Raw genomic sequence first — 22018 nt, 5'->3', positions numbered from 1 at the left:
CTTCAGGCGAGTTTTAATTTTAATTTTCCTTCTCCCACTTAATGCCCCACGCTCGCCTGAGCAACTTGCAGTCCTCGGTAACCACGGCGACCCGAGGGAGGGGAGGGAACAGGGAAGTCGAGGGCGGCGGCGAGCCGCGATGACGTCAGTGGGCTGCGCCGCCTCGCCCTGGCACGGTGTGAGAGCCCCGGCTAGTGGCGCAAGCTTCGGAATAAGTGGGATCCGCGTGCGCGAGACCGAGATCGCGGGTAAGGAGCTCAGCCCTGGGCAGGAGGAAGCGGGGCCGCGCGTGCGGGCCACATCCCCACAGAGAGCGAGCCTCCCCCGGCCCACCACTCCGGGCAGGTCCACTCGCATGAGGGGGCGGCGATGGCAACGGCCGGCAGCTTGCCTGCAATGCCATCCCTCGAGCAGGCGAGGAGCCCAGAGGCTACCAGATGCGAGTCCTCTTTCCCACCCTGCTCGGGAGTCCAGAGCACTTGGTCGCATTCAGGATCTAGAGTGGGGAAGCGGGGCTTGTGTCTGGGCTGGACACATTGGGCTGCCTGTGCCGCTCGACCTGCGGGGAGAAATCAGGGTGGGAGTCACGACCGTGAGGCAGGGCTGCCAAGTGTGGCAGAAGAGGACACGGCCGTCGCACCTGTCCTTAGGTAGGAGCTTCTTCCGTGTTGACCTGCTGCCCTAAAGTCTTGGCTTTTTTGCGGTTGGCACAGAAGGAAGGCAAGGGGGAGGGGGAAAAATTGAAACTTACACTTTCGTGCGTCCCTCCCGGCGTGACGCTGCGCGCTGACGTCACGGGGCTGTAATGGTGGTGTGCCTCGAGATTTTTTTCATGAAACAAGTGTGCCTTTGTCCAAAAAAGGTTGGGAAACACTGCTCTAGATGACATATGTTGCTTTCAATGTGATTCGGACCTTTTGTCCCCACAAAGCTTAAATAATCATGCACAACTTTGGGTGTGAATCCCCTCTCCTCGTATAGTTCCACAGGAGGAAGTAGCATAATTAGAGGATGGTGCCAAATGCATGCTATCCCTTTCTATTTTATTCTGCTGGATTGGAAATAGAGGAATATTCAAGAAGATCAAGTTGAAAGAGGAGAGTTGTTTTTCAGATAAAAAGGTTCTCATTTTCTGTGGGCACAAAGTGATTGGCATTGCATAGCAGTTCTCATTGTTAGATTGACAGCAGGTGAAGTTTGCTGCTTTTTGCTCCCCACGAAAATCAACTCAAATACTTCTGCTTTAGAGGTTCAGTCTCCAAATAAAACTGAAAATGGGATTTCTCCCTTCTCTTTTTAGCTTCCAAATGAAAAATCTGAATTCATTAATATGACTATCTCAACCAGTAATTGAATTCTGGAACTGTGTCTTTAGGAACTTCATTGGATTTAATTGGCCTCACTTACACATCACACATAGCATTTTTATAAGGACAGTACTAAGAGAGGTACTTACTTTCCAATTCACAGTAAAAAAGGTTAAAAAGATATGCTCATATCATCTCTAGCCAGATGTGGCCAAAAAAATGCAGATGATTTAGATCTGTGTCTTTGAAATCTCCTGGATTGTAAAAACACAAAAACGAGTCTCTACTGTTGAGTGCAATTGATCATAGCAAACCTGTAGCGTTTCATCTGAAATTCAGGATTTTCCCTAAGGTGTATGTGCTGTATTGTTTTTGAGACTGCATAACAGCGCCATCTGTTTGGCAGCCTTCAATATGAAACATCACAGCATAGGAATTTCAGGAACACTAAAAGGTCATTATAGCCTTGCAGAATAGCTCTCGCTGTTTTGCACTTTTCTTGTCTGCCTGCTTTCACGTTCCTTCTGATCTCCTATGTATTTTAAGCTGAAAATTCTCCAGTGCTGAATGAAAGAATCTGCACATTAAAATTTCTAGGGTGCACACAGGAGAAGAGAAACTCCATCAAGATATGTGCAAAGTTTCCATTATTCGTTATTAATTTCACCTTCAGTACATTGAGGGCTATAGCCGTCTTGGGCTTTGTCAGTGTCTCCAAAGTATCAGGATTCATACACACTCACCCATTTGCAGCACACACAAAAATTGTAGTTTCCCTCAATTCGGAATTGTCCACGTTTATCATCAACATGATCCACATTTGAAAACTCTTCCCTTGATTAGGTAATCCACACCTTTTCCTCACTGCATATGTCTGCCAACCTTCTTACTGGCAGGCCCAAGATGCTCACTTGTTTAGACCACAGCACCAACCGGAAGGTCGGTGGTTCAAATCCCCATGACGGGGTGAGCTCCTGTTGCTCTGTCCCAGCTCCTGCCAACCTAACAGTTCGAAAGCATGCCAGTGCAAGTAGATAAATAGGTACAGCTGTGGCGGGAAGGTAAACGGCATTTCCGTGAACTCTGGCTTCCGTCACAGTGTCCCGTTGCGCCAGAAGTGGCTTAATCATGCTGGCCACAAGTCCTGGAAAGCTGTCTGTGGACATACAGCAGCTCCCTCAGCCTGAAAGTGAGATGAGCGCTGCAACCCCATAGTCGCCTTTGACTGGACTTAAGCATCTGGGGTTCCTTTACCTTTTTGCCTGGACCACCTAACTCTGTCTTCAAACTGGCACACTACAGGGTAATTTCAGAATCAATCTGCAATGAGCTTTTGTTTTCAAAATGAAGCCAATTTCTCAACAAGGACTTTCGGAGCAAAAGAAGAAGAGGAAAGAAAAACCAAATACTTATAGATTGTGTGTGGACTATGTAGGAAAAAAAATAGTACTTAGTCTCCACTGATTCTAAAATAAAAATTTGTGTGTATGCAGCTTTAATGCATTCTTTGAAATACTGGCTTCAGACTCTCGTGATTGACGTGAGATGTTGGGGGAAGGGTAGTAATAGTTGTTTATAGAAAGTGGAAACATTCCTCTTTCCTTTTTCTTTTTACTTGGTTTTCTGATGATGGGGGAGTCGCAGCTGTAAAACTATTCCAGAAACAATCACTGCAGTCTCAGTGTTACACTTTATTTGTGGGTTGTGAGTGAAGAAACTTAGCAGAAAAATCTCTCTCATTGGAGCTAGTGGTCTGTGTTTCATTTAGAAGTGGGAGACCCAGGACAGATTAAAAAAAAAGTGACAAATGATAAATAAATCTGATTCTGAAATAATTCTGAAATTGATTAATTATGAATCGCCTGTCACCTCACACAATGGCATCATCAATGGGACTGAGAAAATGCCTTCCTGCACCTTTCCCAGTAAGGATTAGTGCCCTCCTTGCTACCTGTTTATGTTCACATTACTTATTGCTAGCCCGGGGTGTTGAGAGAGCATCAGATTCTCAGATGAAGAGTTCCAGGGAGGATTCAAAAATATATAAAATCAATAAACTCATAAACAATGCAAATAAGCAAAAGAGACAAACACTGCCAAACAAAAACATTAACCAAAAAAATCCTGCACGAAATGCAAGTCTTACCAAGACAACAAGTCTTATCATGTCTACTGCACTGCAACAAGAAGCTGATTCCTGAGCTTGGTAACCATTCCTGTAAGTCTGGGACAGGTGACATGGCATTCTACAGATGCTTTTGGACTCCTCTCATCCCCAGCCAGCATGGCCAAACTCAGGGATGATGGGAACTGAAGTCTAATATGATCTGGAGGGCACCACATTGCCTATCCCTGCTGTGAGTGCCTTGCCTGTCAACATGCATCAAGCAGGGGTGTAGCAAGGGGTGTGTGGTAGGTGCAGGCTGCCCCGGGTGTCCCCACTGAGGGGAGTGACAAAATGGTGGGCGGCACTCACCGTGGGACCTGCAGCGCGCCCAAGCCACGAGTCTTTCCTGGGAGTGACGCGGTGGTTTGAGTGCCCGCAGGCTCCACACTGCCCCAAACAGCCCTCCCATTTCCTCCCCTTCAGCTGTAGGGCAGCTGAGTGGGAGGAGGCAGGCAGACTCCTTGGAGACCCCACAGTGCCCTGTGGGTGGCTGACCCCACCCCGGGCGCAGGGCATGCGCACTGCCCCAGGTGCCCGATCGGCTTGCTCCACCGCTGGCATCAAGCACATCACTGCCTCATACTGCAATAGGGGAAATCACTCCAGAGTGGGCTGGCTTCTTTCCTACAGGAATTTTCAAACTTTGCTTAATGAACATGACTAAACTACTAACCTGCAGACATTTTTTCCTATTCCTACTGAAAGAGGATGATGTGGATCATTAAAGGAATAGGCACGGTGATGGTACAGCTGGGGGTGAAATCACTGGCTTTAAAACTTTACCACCCTACAGCTGCGGCTTCACCGTGTTTCATGAACAAACTGAGCTTACGTGTTGGAAAATTCAGAGCTTCAGCGTGCGGCTTGTCTATTAAGAACAGGCTGTATCAAACACATAGGAATCAGAATCCCAATAATGGCAAGAACATTAAAGGATGATCCTGTGAGAAAGTAGGTGGGGACATTTTTAAAATTGCTTTCTCAAAAACTAATTTGTAAGGAAGGCTTTGGGGGATTTGTAATAATTATGTCTGGCATATTTACTTTTGCTTAAAGGCAGCACACCGCCTGATCTGGTAAAACAACAACCTCCAGGCTCATTACTTATAAAATTAAAGTGGGCTACACCTCTCCTGTGCTCCTCTAACAGAACTGCAATCCTTTCATCCTTCTAATGTGTTCATAATTGAAGTAATACGCCAAACTGCTGATGTCAGTGGACAGAAGGTTGAATTTATTTTCAGAGGCAGGGTCCATACTGAATAAATACTATTCCAATCCAAATTGTCAAGTCATTTCAGAGAATTCTTGGTAAAATATATATGTACTGAATCTAATAATCTAAGTAATATATATATATAGAGAGAGAGAGAGAGAGAATTAATAAGCGGGATGAATTAAGTAATTAAGTAACAAACTGAAAGGGGGCTTTCTCTTGGTTTTGGTGGTGGGCAGGAATGAATAAGATTGCTGCTTCCTTTTAAGAACTTCATTGTTTAAGTAAATGTTTTCAAATTACAGTTAAGAATTGCTACTTCCTTGCTTGGTCATTTATATTCCATATTCACTCAGAAAGTAGGGATAGGCAACTGGAGTCCTAAAACATAAATCGGTTCCTAAAGGCTTTCCAGATGTTCCACTGTGTCCTTAAACCCAAGCCACACACACACACACACGTGCACGCACACACACGGAAAAAGAGAGACCACTAATATGCTCCTCAGCTGCTTTCTCCCAAGCTGCACATAGAAGACACTGTATTAAGAGGGAGAAGAAGAAGAGTTTGGATTTGATATCCCACCTTTCACTCCCTTTAAGGAGTCTCAAAGGGGCTAACATTCTCCTTTCTTCCTCCCCCACAACAAACACTCTGTGAGGTGAGTGGGGCTGAGAGACTTCAAAAAAGTGTGACTGGCCCAAGGTCACCCAGCAGCTGCATGTGGAGGAGCGGAGACGCAAACCCGGTTCCCCAGATTACGAGACTACCGCTCTTAACCACTACACCACACTGGCTGTCCAGTGGGAGGTATGGAGTCCTTTGTCCATCTCTCAGGTTATCCTTTTTTCCAGTATCTATCTATCTATCTATCTATCTATCTATCTATCTATCCATCTATAGATATATTGCAGACTTATTCAAGAAATGGAAAAATTACAACACAAAAAGGAGAAGAAAACTGATCACACATTTGCAATACAATAAACATCAACACATCTATCTTAATTTACATATGTGGATTACCAGATGCCCTTCAAATGTACCAATAGATATAGAAAACACATTCAAATGAAGCAAGCATATTATCCATTGCATAATAGATGGTGAATATCCTTCCAAGCTCGCAGTGTGAGTCTCTTAGTAACTGCAAGGCCTTGTAAAGTCCACTTTGGTTTTCTTGCCATTAGTCCCCATATTACAGGAAGATAGGGCACTTTGTGGCAACAAACCCTGGATATTGATTGTAGTTGTATGTTTTTAAGCCCTTCTTAGTTGCACCCTGTGGAATTACCAATAAATGTCATTTAGATCATTCACTTCTCTTGGTTCTGGGCTCAGAACCGCTGAATGCCAAATGTATTCGCCTGGAGAAAAGAAGATTAAGCAGGGGCATTCTCCTCAGATATCGAAAGGACTGTGACACAGAATATGGATCAGCCTTGTTGTTTATTCCACAGTGCCAGAATAGAATCAATTGGTAAAAACTGCAGAGATGCAGTTTTCACCTAAACATTGTTTGTTGTTGTTAACTGCTTTGAGGTTCTTCCCCCCAAAACAATCAAGCAGTGCCTAAATTTTATGAAATAAAATAAATAAACTAGGAGAAACTTCCTAATAGAGTTGTTCAACAGTGGAACCTCAAGATATAATAGCCTCTTCTTCCAACAGCAGAGGCTGGATAGCCATTTCTCAGGTATGCTGGAGTTGCCATTTGCATTGTGGATCCGGCATCGAGCTTGGACTAGCATACTTCCAACTCTATAACTCCATCATCAACCAGTTCCATCTCACTATAGCTTTCAATGTCTCATTCTTGATTCTGCTTTATAGGTACAGTCATATGTAAGGTAAGGGTAAAGGTACCCATGCCTGTACGGGCCAGTCGTGTCCGACTCTGGGGTTGCGTGCTCATCTCGCTTAAGAGGCCGGGAGCCAGCGCTGTCCGAAGACACTTCCGGGTCACGTGGCCAGCGTGACAAAGCTGCTCTGGCGAGCCAGCACCAGCGCAGCGCACGGAAACGCTGTTACCTTCCTGCTAGAAAGCGGTCCCTATTTATCTACTTGCACTTAAGGGTGCTTTCAAACTGCTAGGTGGGCAGGAGCTGGGACCAAACGACGGGAGCTCACCCCGCCATGGGGATTCGAACCGCCGACCATATGATCAGCAAGTCCTAGGCACTGAGGTTTTACCCACAGCGCCACCCGTGTCCCTATACAGTCATATGTATCTTGTATAAAAAACCACAGCTCCCTAATGGATCTGACCTGAGATATGTTACTTGCTGACAGTACCATGAACATCAATCACTGGATACACACATCTGAAATAATTACACTACATACAAATTTCATTGTATTCACACCAGATCAACATTTCATAAGCTTTTGGTACACGACAGAGCCTGTTTCCTTTTCCAGCCCCTCTTTCCACTCTCAGCTAACCCATGTCACACAAATTGTTGAGCCAGATGACTAGATGTCAGGGTTGTGATGAGTAAAATATAAGTTGCACAAGACCTTTTTTGCTTTTCTTATAGCACAGGGCTATGTGCTTAGTTATAATTGCTGCTTTTCTATTTCCACAGTTATCCACTCAAGTCAAACCAAGGAATGACTGACAAGAACACCTACTGGACAAGTGGCAGTCATGCACTGAGAAAGTGTGGTCCTCATGCTGTTAAAAGTTATGCTACAGGAAGCAACTAACAGCAGTTAGTAGCGAATAATGCTCAGAATGCTGTTGGCTCCCAGCATTTCAACATTATGCTGCTTGATCTGATAACATGAAAAATCTCTCTCTCTTTCTCTCTCTCTCTCTCTCTCTCTCTCTCTCTCTGTGTGTGTGTGTGTGTGTGAGAGAGAGAGAGAGAGAGAGAGAGAGAGAGAGAGAGAGAAATCCAAGATCCTTCATATTGAATTTCATGTTCAGGGTAGCTAAAAGCAGATTGTCACAAAGCAGATCCAGTTCATTGTTGGGCATCACCTGTGTAAGCTTGTTCATAGTTGCCCATAATTTCCCCCATTCAAAGGCAGAGAACAGCAGTATGGAACTGAGCCATTATTGCCCTTTAATTGCTGTCCCCTATTCAGAAGCACTGCCAACAGTATCTATAGCAACACAGGAAGGCAGCGGCGTAGCTAGCCGCTCGGGTGCCTGGTGCGGGGGCATGTCCTGCAGCCAGGGACGGGGCAATCCATGCCTATGGGGGCGGGGTGATCTGCGCCCATGGCGGGGCGAGCCTCTCCACCACTTGGAGCCTCTCCACTGCCTCCCCCTCAGCTGTAGGGCAGCTGAGGGAGAGGCCGCAGGCAGACGTAAGTCCCACGCTGCCGTTTTAGGCAGCATGGAACCTGCAGGTGCCCAAGCCACCACGTCACTCCTAAAAAGTTTCGTGAGCCCAATTTTAAAAACCCCCTCATTTTTTAGCCCCCTCAGTGATGACACCCAGTGCGGACCACCCAGTACCCACTGTACCCCCCTTCCTCTGACACTGCAGGAAAGTGCCCTATACTGAGTCAAACCACTGGTCAAACTAGTTCAGCATTGTGTACACAACAGGGTGTCTTGCAGATGTTGCTGGACTACAACACCCATTATCCTTGACTATTGTCATGTTGGCTGGGGTTGTGCTTTGTGTAGGTTGGGTTTACTACATGTTATGCAATTGTGTCTGTAAACTACGGCTGGGCATCTATAACAGTGATAGATGTTATACAGCCCATGTCATCAGTATACGGATGGCGGCCACAGAATGACTAGAACCTTGAGATAGTTTCAAAAGATGGGTTTAGATAAACAAGGCTCCCCACCTCAGTAAACCACTGTGCCCTGTACTTATGGTTCCACACAATTCGTAGTTCATGCCAAGGTCTGCAAAAATTGTTGCATGTATAGACATGCTCCTCGCTAGAAGTGTCATTAACGATAGCTTCAGCAAATATACTAAAATTCAGCTGCTGTGAGACCAGCCCACGATAAGCACAAAGGACCAATTTCATATATGCAAATTTGGGGCTAGAGGGGAAAGATAAGGCAAATGATAGATGACTAAAAGTGAACACCAACAGATTTATTCCACCACAACATGGTTTGCGTTTGCCTCATTTGAAGTTGCCTCTGTATTAAATCCTGTTCATTCATAGAGCTGGCTCACACATACATATTTTATTATATTTCTGACTGCTACATTAAGTGATTGTTTGTGTGCCTGAATGTCAGGACAGGGCTGCGAACTGCAGTCTGGAGTGAATCCAGAACTGAGAAGCAGGAACTGTGAGAATGTTCAGTGGTCAGAACCAATGAGCAAGATGGAGCCAAAGGACAAACCAGGAAGCAAGATAGAGGAATAACCAAGACTACAAGAGCACACTAGAGTGCAGGAAGACGAAAGGTCTTGTTGTGACAGGAAGCCTCTTATACACCTTTCTGCCCAGGAGAAATCAGTGGCTAGTGTAGGTAGAGCCAGTCCTGATGGTTCTTCACTGAAGCTGTAGAGATACCACTTGCCACTTGAGGCAGTAGTTAGCAATTCCTTACACCCATAAAATAGTCTTATTATCCAGGGGTGTCAACTTGAATAAAATTTGGGGGGGAGGTAAGCCCCACCCCACATAATTGATCACAAGACAAGATGCATACACACCATTTAAATGGCAATGCTCATCAACTTTGCAGGGGCAGCCCCCTCAAATATTTTATTGGGGGGCTGGAGAGACCTTGGACCCTAGGAGTTGGCTCCAGTACTAGTATTGCTCTCAATGCTGTACATAACGCAGCCTATTCACTCATTCATCAATTCATCCATTGAACTGCCTGTCATCACATACCAAACAGTGCATTGGTAAGCAATTAAATGGTCTATATGTATGCATGAATTGGGCCTTGGTTGTAACACAGTGGCATGGCAAGACATGATCTGACTAAAAATATGAAGTATATTTCAATTTGTCATTCAATCATTTGTTCATCATTCCACTCCTTCATTCTTTTCCGGGTTTCTTTTAATGGCAGAATCCGTGAGACTATTGCCATGACACTCAAAAACTACAAGCATGTCACATTTGAAATCTAACTCATTCAGATCAGCTACATTTCATGGAGATTAACACTGCTGAAAACCATTTGTTCATCTCTGCTCGAAACCCTTCATGACAGCAACATGCATGCTATGACTGCAGTCTGCTATGAAGGCTGATGCTGCAGAGGTTAATTCTCATATTCACCCCCCCCCCTTACAACAAGAAGTCCCAGTATGTTCAGAGGCCAAAATAATAAAAACCACAATCAAGCACCACTTTAGGGCTGGTCGGTTAATTTAGTAATCCCATTAATTTGAATAGGATTTCAGAATACCAGTATGACCAAATCCCATTGATTTCAATTACATCTAGGGTTGCCATACACCCGGGCGTTCCAGACATATCCGGAATACTGCAGCCGCAAGCAGTGTCTGTGCGGTAATTGGTAATGTATCCGGGAAAATCTGGACATATGGCAGCCCATGTCGACAATGTCACACATGCCATTCTCTGGACTGAAGAGCGAGTCAGTATTGTGTAGTGGTTAGATTGTTGGACTAGGACCTTGGAGGCCAGAGTTCAAATCCCCACTCAGCCATGGAGCTCACGAGGTGACCTTTGACCAGTCATAGTCATACATCCTAACCTACCTCACAGGGTGGTTATGAGGATCAAATGAGGAAGGAGGAAGAACTGTGCTTGCCACTTTGAGCTCCTTTGAGGAAAGCTGGGATATAGATGTTAGAAATGAATAAACAAGCAAAAGTCCTCAGTGTATGTATCTGAAATAAATCCCACTCAAATCTAATCAGGTGCAAACACAGTGAAATATTATTTCCTGCAATTGTGAGTTGAAATATTCTTGTTCTGCTGAGTGACTTTATTCCTATGCTGCCATGCTGCACTGCATCAAAGGAACATGCATTTTGCCTATAATTGAAAGCAAACAAACAAATCTCTAATAAAATGATAACAGCATCTCTGGTTACTTCCTGGCCTCTATCAGTTTTCCCCAGCTGGCCATTAATACCTAGGAAATGACCCAAGCCTTGATCGTTATTACTTACTATATTGCTAATCTAATTTAGAAGTGCTTATAAACTGTTAAAATATATCCTGACATGTGAGGTCCTCATGGGGAAATGTGCATAACTGATTGGTTTATAAATTAAGAAATCACTGGCGTATAAAGAACTGGTGTTACTCCTACAGGTAAATTACTCTTTACAGCAGATGGGGAGCAAGAATAAAAATTTATTTTTTCACTCCTGCTATAGAAGAAGGGTGAAGTGAGAACATTTTGTCCATTGGAAAAAAAAATACACTAGAAACATTAAGGACAGATTACAGCATGTAGGGCTGGGGTAGTTTCCAATGACATAGATGTCACCACTGCTGCACCTGGATTCATGGGAGCCATGTTATTCATAGATCATCCCTTCTCACACATTATATTTCCTTCATGGCTCCTGTGGAGAAAAAGCCTTCCATTGACACAAATGTGGCAGCACAGGATGTAGACTGATCCCTTGAGATAAAATCTTACCAGCAACCTAAGATGACATGGTCAGATGAAGTGCTTCCTGGTTAGAACTGGAGGATGAGTCACTCTGTTCCCCAATCTCAAATATGAGCAAAGATAAGACAGTATTGCCCACAGGAATACAGGGCAGAAAGCAGGCAGTAACACTGCTAATATCACTACTGGGTGATGCTTTATTATTTGGCTTGTCAACAAATATAGGGATTCAGATCCCTATATTTTTATATGGGTTTTTTAATATAAATATATATTCTGAATATATTACACACACACACACACACCTATACTTTGCTTATTTACAGCTCTTTTGAACCAAATTCATGTGAACTTTCCCCGTGTCTTGGGTTTTTTTTTAAAGTCTCCTGTCTATTTTGATGCATTAAAATGCCAATCCCAAAAATCCATGAGAGGTTTATTTCCCATCCTGTTACTGTCTGGTTTTGTTAAAAATATGCACAATTTTTACATGTTATATACATTCCAGATTTCCAAAAGCAGCACATACACTGTTATAACTGTATCAAAATATGCTTATATTAATACACTATTGCCTGCCACTCCAGGGGTCCCAGGTGCTTACCCAGGGTCTGTGTTTCCTTTTGGAATTGAGGCATAGCAGAGACTGTGGTGTCTTTATGTTATATGGTTTATTTACACTTACATACACCCTGAACCTACAATGGAGGAAGGCACAGCATCAACACCCCAAAAGGGTACTGTTTCTCCCATAGCTGCAGCCTTGGATTCAAACAGAGATCCAGCATGGCTCTCCCTGCTTGCTGTTTTGCTTCCTGCCCACATCACTGCAACTCAACTCTAAATTTAGGATTTGTCCTACTAACTAACCCGAATTGGGGGGGGGGATTGAACTCTGAGGGTTTTATTAAGTAAATGGGATCATAATATTGGTCACATGTGGGGGAATTCACTTCTGAGGAGCATCTGGCGGGAATCACTGCGGATTCCCCTGGTAAATGATACCCAGTTCTCACTTAACCTAAAAAGGCACTGAGTGTTGCCACAGTAGTTACTGAGAGCAAGGTTAACATAGACACATGGTCTTGAGGCATGTGGAGAGTTTTAGCTGATCTTCTTGGTAACCGATTATTGCTGTGAGCATAGCAATTGGCCACAACCATTGGCTCATGCACATCAGGATTCCATTTCAGTGAGAGGGAAAAGAATACTTGCCTTTTAAACCATGTACTTTCTCAAACTACTTTCTCAGACAATTGAACAATAACGCTCCCTATTTCTCATTTTGAAGCCTGAGGGTTGGGACACTTGCCCCCCTAAGCCCTGCAGGCTGTCAACATTGGTCCTGGTAGAACCAAGCTCTGACATGAATGGGAAGCTTCTCTGAGAAGACTAAATTGCGAACACGGTGTGCCTGACAGCAAGACTTTATTATGCGTGTGTTGTTTTGCATCCTGAAACTAATAGTTTACTTCAATTTGTCAGGCTTGAGGCCCAGTAATATTCAGGCAACCACTTCAGTATGAATACACATGCCCGGATAAGAAGATGCCCTAAATCAATATGTAATCCAGTTTCTGCTCAGTGCACAAGCCTTGACAGAAAGAGTAAGAAAGTCAAGGTTTGTTTCTGCTCAGTTGGGTTACCCAATATAATTGGCACTGCTGACTGCACTCAAGAGGAGGTCACAGCTTTTTCTGGAATGAAGAAATCCTTCCAACCAGAAAAGATTTCCAGAGGAGAATACAAGTTGTATTTGACACTTGAGAGCATTTTTGGGAAGCTAGCTGATAAATACCCAGGTGTCATTCTCTTCCTCTCCCCGCCCCCACCCCTGCTCCCCGGCAGTACTGTGTTCTGCAACAACAGCCCTGGCTTTGGCAGCTGGTTCAAAATCACTCTCATGTTGCATACAATCTGAAACAAGTTAACTGTCTTCTGCTATGCCTTTACATGAGAAAATTTGGTGCAAAACACATCAACGTGCATTTTGTGTGGCTCAGTGCAAACCTTTAGATAACTGCCGCCGTCAAGAAGACTAAATTTGTTCATTGGCTTGCTCAATCGCATTCAGAATACAGTGTATTATATTCACACTTATGGTTTTTATTAAACACCTAATGCAAGTTAGAATATGAATTGTTAGTGCTCAAAGGAGCAGGGGAAGAAGAGGAGGGGAGAGTCAACGAGGAAGAATATGTGCTCAGCTACATGTATTTCAGCTTGATTTATGTAAAGGGATGAGGAATAAGGAAATAAACCAAGGCATTCTGGAGAAAGTGGGTCTGGAAGGGGAATTTGCTAGAAGAGAGAGGAGAAGCATCACATAGTTCAGGGATATAGAATCTGTGGTCTTCCAGATATTGCTGGACTGCAATGCCCAACTTCCCTGACTGGGACTGATGGGAATTGGAGTCTATCAGCATCTGGAGGTCCACAGATTTTCCTTTCCTTGACATAAATATTCTGGGAGTTCCAGGGTAGCAAAAGTGCAGTGGGGGAAGAATAGTTTAAGTATGCATGAACAGTACTGGATTAAACCCTGTGGAGGCCATAGGCAGTCTAAATCTCAGGGGGCCTTGTGCATGCGTTCTAGTGGGATAACATTGAACTAAGAAAGCTTGATCGTGAGTTTCTTTCAATATCAAATTAATATTATTTTGATCCATTGTTGTGGAGGCCCTAAAAGGCGTGGGGCCATAGACTGGCCTATTTGGTAATCCAGCACTGAGCATGAGGTATGAGCTCGGAAAGATAACAAAGAGGGTTTTGAAGATAGGGACCCAATCTTTGTACTGGATATGGGGAGTGGATAGGAAACCAATTAAGGGGTTCAATGAGGGATGCTGCATGGACAGCCATGAAATGGAGGAAGAGGGTTCCCCCCTCCCCAATAAATTCATCTCTTATTCCCTTTAGTGCCTTGAAGAGACTCTAAATGATCAGACATGAGGCATGAAACACAGGTCTTTTGCTCCTGAAGCAAGCCCACTCCCGTGCTTCAGATGCACCTTAGCATGCCAGCATTTACAAAGACTCATGTCTTTTGCCACACTACACCATCTGAAACATGGTTAAGGTCAAAGCCCACCCGTGGGGATATTGTTTAAGGTAAAGGTCAGAGAGTGAACTGTGAGTCTGGTTAGAAATAAACCTCAGTTGTTCAAGCTTCAAGCTGCTACAGAGGTAATCTTCAGAAGAATGTAAAAGTGTAAATGCTCTAATCCACAGCTCAGTGTTGCTATGCAAGCAACATCCATTTCAATAGATCTTGGTCAGTGTAATAAGTCAGAGTCCAGTAAGTAATGCCACTCCTGAACAAGGCTATCAATCTAAATTTTGTGAAAATAAATTTCAGCAGAACTATTTGCAAAGTGGCACCACAAGTCTGACACTTTGATTTGGAAGTCCATTTGACTTCTACAAAACATTGCACATAGGATTGTAGACAATGCTCCCCTCCCCCTGATACCTTCACAAACCAAGATTAAATGTTTCATACAGAGATATTCTCCACCTTCCAACCAGTATAAACAGTAGGAAATTTGAACGAAAACTCTGGACTTACATGAACCTCCCTTCCAGCATTGGATCATAAATCCACATTTGTATCCAAAGTTTGCAGCTAGGATCTATCTGTATTCATGCTGCACTATAAAGCAGGCTTTTTTATTTTGCAATTAAAAAAGAAGGATTTCCACAGGCATAAAGAATGAACCGTGAAGTAAGTTGTAATACTCAAAGGCTTGACACATTAAACTAAACACAGTGCAATCAATAACAAAAATTGACTAAGCACACAGTGTTTTACAGAGTAATCTGAATAGACTTGCCTCCTGCATATTCATTGGAAAAAAATCAATTTTTTGAACTAACCAAGCTGCAAAGACATAGTACGCTATTCAAAATAGTGACTGAGCATTGCGTGGCAACGGGGACAATATATATGTTTCAGGACAATGCCAAGGCTGTGTTGTGACCTCAGAAAGTTCAGCAGGATATGGCTAGGGGTGTGTCCAATGTTTTCAGATCCCATATCTATATCTAGTTGGGCTTCAGGCCCAAGTTTGGCATTGAAACCACCTTGGATGCCCAGACTGATGACCTTTATTGCAAAAGAGACAGTGGGTTTTGCCATCATTGGTCATGATGTACTTCTGGAACAATTCAGAGGGATGGAGTCTGAAGGCACTGTGTTACAGTGGTTCTGCTCCTACCTAAAGGATCATGGCTAAAAAGGAGCTCTCGGAGATTGTTGCTAGGTCTTGTGGCTTTTGAGCTGTGGGTACCTTTTATCTTCTATGCTGTTTAACATGTCTGCCCATGAGGCTGGGTTAGGCCATTGCCCCAGGACAGCAGCTGGTAAAGGCAGCAGATCCAGCCTCTGAGAAGCATGCTGTCCACTGCCACCTGCTCCTCACCAGCCTCATTTTACTTTCCTCCCATATTCAGTGCACTGAGGCTTCCCTGAGCTGCCTCCAGTTGTCTCAGGTGGCAGTGAAGGAGGCTGCAGTGGCTGCAGAGGAGGTGGGGTTGTGGAGGAGGCTGTGGCAGCTGCGGAGGAGGGCTATGGTGTAAGAGGTGGGGGGAGGGGACAGCATCATTTTATTTTATTTTATATTTTATATTTTTAGTCTCTAGCAGCAAAACGTACTGGGCTGGCCCTGATAAGAAACCATTGGGAGATGCCCATTTGAATCAGGAGAGGCTGTGAAGGTGTTGGAGCAGTGTCTTGAAGTAGTGAAGGGCTGGGCAGGAGCTAATAATTCTGAATTTTAAATTGTTGCAACCCACACTGGGACCTGCTGGTGAAGGGCAGGTAATAAATGCAATCATCATCATCATCATCTGACACTGTATCCTGGTAAGATGATGCTGTGGATGATTAGTTCCCGTGTCAGGGAATTAGGTGCTTGGTACATTTTCTCTCTATTCACTTTTCATCCAGCGAATCCCTGAATAAAGCTATTATTGTCATTCACATATTGCAGATGTGAACTGATGCTTCTTGCATCCCAACTTGCCTAAACCAGGGTGAGTCTATGGCTGAGAAACCAGGGTCTGCTTGACTCACATTCTTAGGCCCTACAGGGAAAAACAGAATGAAAGCCACGTAGAAAAGAGCCTGATGCAGAATGTTAGCACTGACACATTAACTCACCCTGTCAAAGCTACTTAAAATCCCAGTGGTGTGATGCAGCAATTTCACACTGGGGGTGGAGGTTGGACACAGGTGCAGGGGCACTTTGAAGGCAGCTGCTTCACTGGCCCTTGAGCAAAGGTCACCTCTAAGTCTTAAATATAATGCTGTGTACTTTAGAGAATTGTCATTAAGCAGTTAGCTCTTCAGGTAGTCTATTTGAGATACATTTCCTTGTGATGAATGGCTATCAGAAGTGGTCTACACCTGTTCCAGGATGTGTGAGCCCAAGACAACCAGCACTGCAGGGCAGCATACACAGTTCTGTCCCCCAGCACCTCACCATGATTCCCTGCCCCTCAGCATCTACTGCCTGAGACTTGACTTACTCTGCCCAATATTAGGGCCGGCCCTGACTGAAGTTGTGGAGAATCTACATACACTTTGATAGAATAAGCTCATTCTTGGGGGAGTTTCTGTGTGCTTTGCACATTCATTACAGTTCAGTCAAAAGATGCATGATTAACAAACCTGATAAACTTATAACTCTTTCTTAGAGTGCTGGTACTTATGTACCCATAATGAAACCATCCATGCGCAAGGGAGAGGTGCTCATAAGCTTTGGGGTACCCCAGGATTGGAGGGGATTGTGTGCGTATATGTGGAAACCCAAAATAATCCAATGAGGACTAAGTATGCTCAGTGGACACAGAATGATGACTCTTGGGAGCAAAGAGTGGAAACCAGGGGTGGGGATGTAAGGGAATATATTGAAAGAGAACGTGGCTGGCTGACTGGAAACTTGAACTGGAGCAGTCCATACTGGCAACATTTTGTTTCATGTTTCATTTGTAGTATTACAACACTTAAACATATGCCAGTCATTTCACATGGTGGAATTATTATCTGCACTGGAAAAAACCCTAAATACCACAATGTGAAGAACTTCTCAAATAAGACAAACATGACTTTCCAAATGAGACAATCATTTGGGCCTGCATGTCAGGGTGAGGTGATTGGTGGGGAAGGCTTCCAGCAACTAAAAGGCTTCAGCGTTCATGTCCATATAGCAGTATCTGAATAGGGTGAAAAACATGGGAAATGTAATTCCTGTGTTTCCTCATGCCCTGGATATGGCTGAGCACATAATACAGTTTACATACTCCAGAATGGAAGGCATAGAAACTACATTTCCCTGTGCTTCCTCATTAGCTGACTACCACTAGTCTTGAAGTCTAAGGGCCCAAGTAGGTGTGATGTTAAATGCATATTGCAACTAATAAACAGGGGTGGTTTGTTTTTTTAAAATTCAAATAGCATATTATTGGGGGGGGGGGGTAATTAATGGAATCAGAGAATGTATTCCTGAAAGGAATCCCTCTTCTCATGTTAATATTTGCTTTTGGAGGGAGATTGTCCAGTGTTTCCCATTGTTTTCACAATCCCTTCACAATCCTTGCATTACTAAGTTAGGGACTTGGTGGCAATGGCCTGCAGTGAGGGCTGATGGTGGGGATACCTCTAGTTGCTGTGCTCCCAAAGACACCACTGGGATCATCTTTAGTGCCTCCATTCAGAATGGACTGAAAATGAAAACAGACAAAATTTGAATATTCAGTGATGTTCTGCAAATTAATCCATTCTGTGTAGCCTCATTCGATATCAGACAGGGATGGGTCTACCCATCTCTAGTAGAAATGAAGCACTGACTGAGCTTATTACTGAACAAGGTTAATGGCGCTAAGGAATATTAATAATTCTTCCTCCCAGATTAAATTCAACCATTTGACTAGAGGATTGCGAAGTCAGACTTTGATGAGCTCTCTCTCTCACACACTGACATTTTCAATATTAAGAAATTTCAGGGATGTTTGCTTGCTCTATTCATAATTGCTTCTTTTGTCCAGCCATGTTAATCTAATGTTAGATTGCAGAAATAACATTATGTTCTTTGGAAGATATGGAAAATGATGCAGTGCAGAATCAGACAAAACTGCAGGGCAAAAAACACCTGCACATAGCACACTTTCTCCCCCTTTCTTTTGGTGAAATTAGAAAACACTAGCAAGGGAAATACGGATGCAGACTCAGGCAAAATGCAAAATAGTGGCAATCCTGATTAGTTTTAATGAAGTCATTCACTCTAAACCCAAATCCTGTTTGTGTTCTGAGGCGGACACAATTCTCATATGAGATTTTACCTTTAATTTCAGTTAAAGGCTACAACTTCGTACACACATTGTTCTCATGTGCTACCACACTAAAATTAAAAGGAAAACATTTGCAAGAAGGGTACCTTATACAGTATAGTCTGGGTCAAAACAAGTACAGCAATGAAACAGACCTGTTTCTTTGGCTAGAAAAAAAAAGACTGGATATATCAAGTTATGCAAAGTGTATTTTTCATGCCTTTGTACTAAATGAGAAATGGAACTGCGTTCTTAGTCTTGCCAATGATACTGCTTTAGAGGAGCATCTGAAATGAAAAGTGCATAATAATTCAAGAGAGGGGCTCCATTGAATTAATAATAAATGTAGTTTTGAAGCTGTGTCTCTGAATATAATCTCTTTTCTCATGATTGTCTCCCCTTTAGATGTATTTACGAGCATTATTCACCAAAGATAGGCTGAGCTTTGCAGACTAAAATGCTGAGCTTGGAATACTTTAACATTTGCTCCTAATAATATTTGTTCTTTGTGTTAGCAATCGTACCTGAAGGAAGTGTTAACATTTAGTCTCTTGTTCTAGGGTGCCTTTCTGTGTTAGCCTGCTAGGTCTACAGACATTATTGGCCTTTTCTTGTCATTCAACATTTGTTTTTGCTTTCCTAAAGGCCTTGAAGATGGAGGTTGACGAATACGGCAAACAATGTGCTTGCGACAGTATGTTTTGTTTTTTTAACCTCTTCTTACTATTTGATTTACCCAGCCCTAAATACTCAGAACCTGCTTGCAACAGGTCTTTTGAATTGATTTCCTTCTTCTGTGTTGGGCATGGGTAGTCTTTACTCATCAGACAAGGCATTTCGTCTATCATGATCAAAAGGCATCTTTGGGAGTTATTTTTCCTAGGCCTTTGGACCCAGCAAGGGAGGGGTGTGTGTGTCTCTCTATAGCTTTTCAACCGCTTCCTTACTGTGACATGCATAGCAAGAAGGAAAGAAAACACTGCATGATTTCCTATGCCACACCACAATTCCAAATCAGCTGTGCAAAGATGCACACACTCTAATATCAAACAAATCAGAATCTTGGGGGGAAAGGGACAGAGAACATTTTAAGTGGTCTCAGACTGATTGCAATTTGTTATCTAATTATGAAACAAACAGCTACAAGATGACGAACTCCCGATCTTGGGGTTTTCAGACTGTGTAACACTTGGCAAAACCACACATTTACATAAAGATAAGGGCCCAGATGAACAATTAGCTTCTTCAAATATATCACTTTCACATTGAAAAATGGTGCACAGTCCACCAGAGGACACATGCGACAAGGTGTGTTTGCATCTGGAAACCATGATGAGAAAGTATGACTGAGAGAGCAGGGGTGCCAGCTTGAATAAAATGGGGGGGGGGCAGGTAAGGCCCATCCTGCATAATCGATCACAATATCCGGCACACACACACCATTTGAATGGCAGTGTCCAATAACTTTGGGGGTCCCAGGCCCCTCAAATATTTTATGGAGGGCAAATGGACTTTGGCCCCCTGGAGTTGGCTCCTATGACTTAGAGGGGGCCCTGCTGCTTGTAAACACATGAAAACAGTGAAATGGATAAGACTTGCACCTCCCCCCCCCCCTTTGCAGGAAGCTTACATCACTAAAGTGCTTGTCACATCTGGCCAGAAATATGTGAGGAGCTGGACAAAGCGCAACACTTAGAAAGTGATTTGTATATTAATCATGTTATGCATTCAAGGAGAGAGGCTCAGTAGCAAAGCACATTATTTGTATGTGAAGTCCCCGTTTTAATCTCCAGGATCTCCAGCTAGGGCTAGGAATGTTCCTTCCTGCAGCTCTGGAGAGCCCCTGCCAGCCCCTGCCATACTGAGCCAGTTGGTTTGACTTGGTTTAAGGAAGCTTCCTAGGCTGCTACCAATGGCCATTCCCACCCACCCCCTTCTGACAGCATTGTTGTTGCTTTACTGTGCTGGTTCCACACTCCTAAGTCTTTCCTTTTCTCCCTTTTGGCCATTTGCAGTGCCGTTGCTGGGTTGATAGGGTCATGTTTTTCACATGGTTATGGCCACAAGAGAACCTGTTGTATTTGGATTCCTAGGTATTTTAGGCTGAGAAAATGTCGCTCATTTTTTCAAGAAGCCCTTCAATATGCCCTGGCCTTTGTCTCATTCATCCCACATTTTATTCATCCCAGTTGCTTTCTGTTAGTACCAATGTTGTGTTTGTGACCTGCTGCTAACATAAATCAAGGGAAAGAAGAAAACACATCAACAGCAAGTCAAAAACCAGTCCTTGGATTATATTGCTAATGTGTTTGAAAGGGCTTTTGTTATACAAGCCTTTCTAGCAATTGCACTGGTAGGATGCAAGATGTGTGTCTTTAATGTGGGCATAAAAGCTCAGCTGGGGGGACTTTTCACCACAATCACACAACACCTTCTGAAAACTTTTTTTTTTTGGGGGGGGGGAGCCATTGTTAAGGGGAAAGCTATTGAAGGAGCTCTTGAGAAAACCATCTGAAAATATCCTCAGTGAACATAAATGGGCTCAAGCTCTATAGCCGCAATGAAAAGCATGTTAAAAGGCCAGGTTTCTGAGGCTACAACTGTCAGCTGATTCACACAACCCAGTTCCTGGCAAATGAAATGCCTGCAAGAATCGCTTCTCCTCTTGGGGCAGTTATCTGTTGGTGTCGCCACACAAAGGAACTTGCTTTTCAGATACCCACCCCTAGCCCACACTTTGGGTGGTTAGCAGAGGCTTGTGAAAAGGCTGAGCATATGGAAATATCAGCGTGCAATGAGCTCAAGCTTGGACAGAAAGCCAAGGAAACCAGCAAGTTTAGGCAGAAATCCAATGGCAAACACACTGTCAGGTCTGATTCATAGGGAAACTGTTACACGGGCTCCAGGAGCTGGGAACTGTGCTAGGGAAGCAGAGCACACCAGAACCAGGAAAATGATTGATGCTTAGTCAAAAGTGTCCATCCAAACAGGAACCCTTTTCCTGCAAGAATCCAGTGACATATTCCATGGGCAACGCCTATCTGGAGCCTGAACATGGGCGTAGCCAAGGGGGGAGGCAGGAGAGGGAAGCTGCCCCCCCATCAAGTACTTAACTGACCAATCACGTTGGTTCTGTCCCACCCAACAAAAGTCCTGCCCTTCCCACAAATCCTGGCTATGCCCAGGAGCCTGAGAATACTCCACTGCCCAGGGAGATGCTCCAGTCTGTAGTACTGCAGCTCACCGCATGGGACAAGTGCACACCTGGTGGTCATGTGAACTGATCATGTATCTGTTGGCTGCCTCACCCTTATTTTTCCATTGCATTCATTGCATGACTTTGTGGTGAACACCATCATATTTGAAAAGGAAACATTCATAATAATACTAGAAAAATGTGTATGCAAACATGTACTGGGCATGTCAGGAAACATGGAGAAGTAGAAAGCCTATCGGCT

The 22018-nt window shown here is 43.8% G+C and overlaps 1 long non-coding RNA gene across 2 annotated transcripts in view; it reads right to left on the bottom strand.

The window, feature by feature from the left end:
* The window catches only part of LOC310703266, a 125987-nt gene that overhangs the window by 26879 nt on the left and 77090 nt on the right, over positions 1-22018 (bottom strand). The window contains exon 5 of one of the 2 annotated variants that reach the window (XR_014524048.1): positions 17939-17954. The exons of the other annotated variant lie outside the window; for it this stretch is intronic. This is a non-coding gene — a long non-coding RNA (uncharacterized lncRNA). Of the gene's footprint in view, positions 1-17938; positions 17955-22018 lie in introns of those variants that run through there. 2 annotated transcript variants of the gene reach the window in all.

This window comes from Podarcis liolepis, assembly GCF_965112155.1.
Source record: "Podarcis liolepis genome assembly, chromosome: 1".
NCBI classification, from domain to species: Eukaryota; Metazoa; Chordata; class Lepidosauria; order Squamata; family Lacertidae; genus Podarcis; species Podarcis liolepis.
The sequence above is the reverse complement of the archived record's forward strand: the minus strand, read 5'-3'. Positions and strand labels throughout refer to the sequence as shown.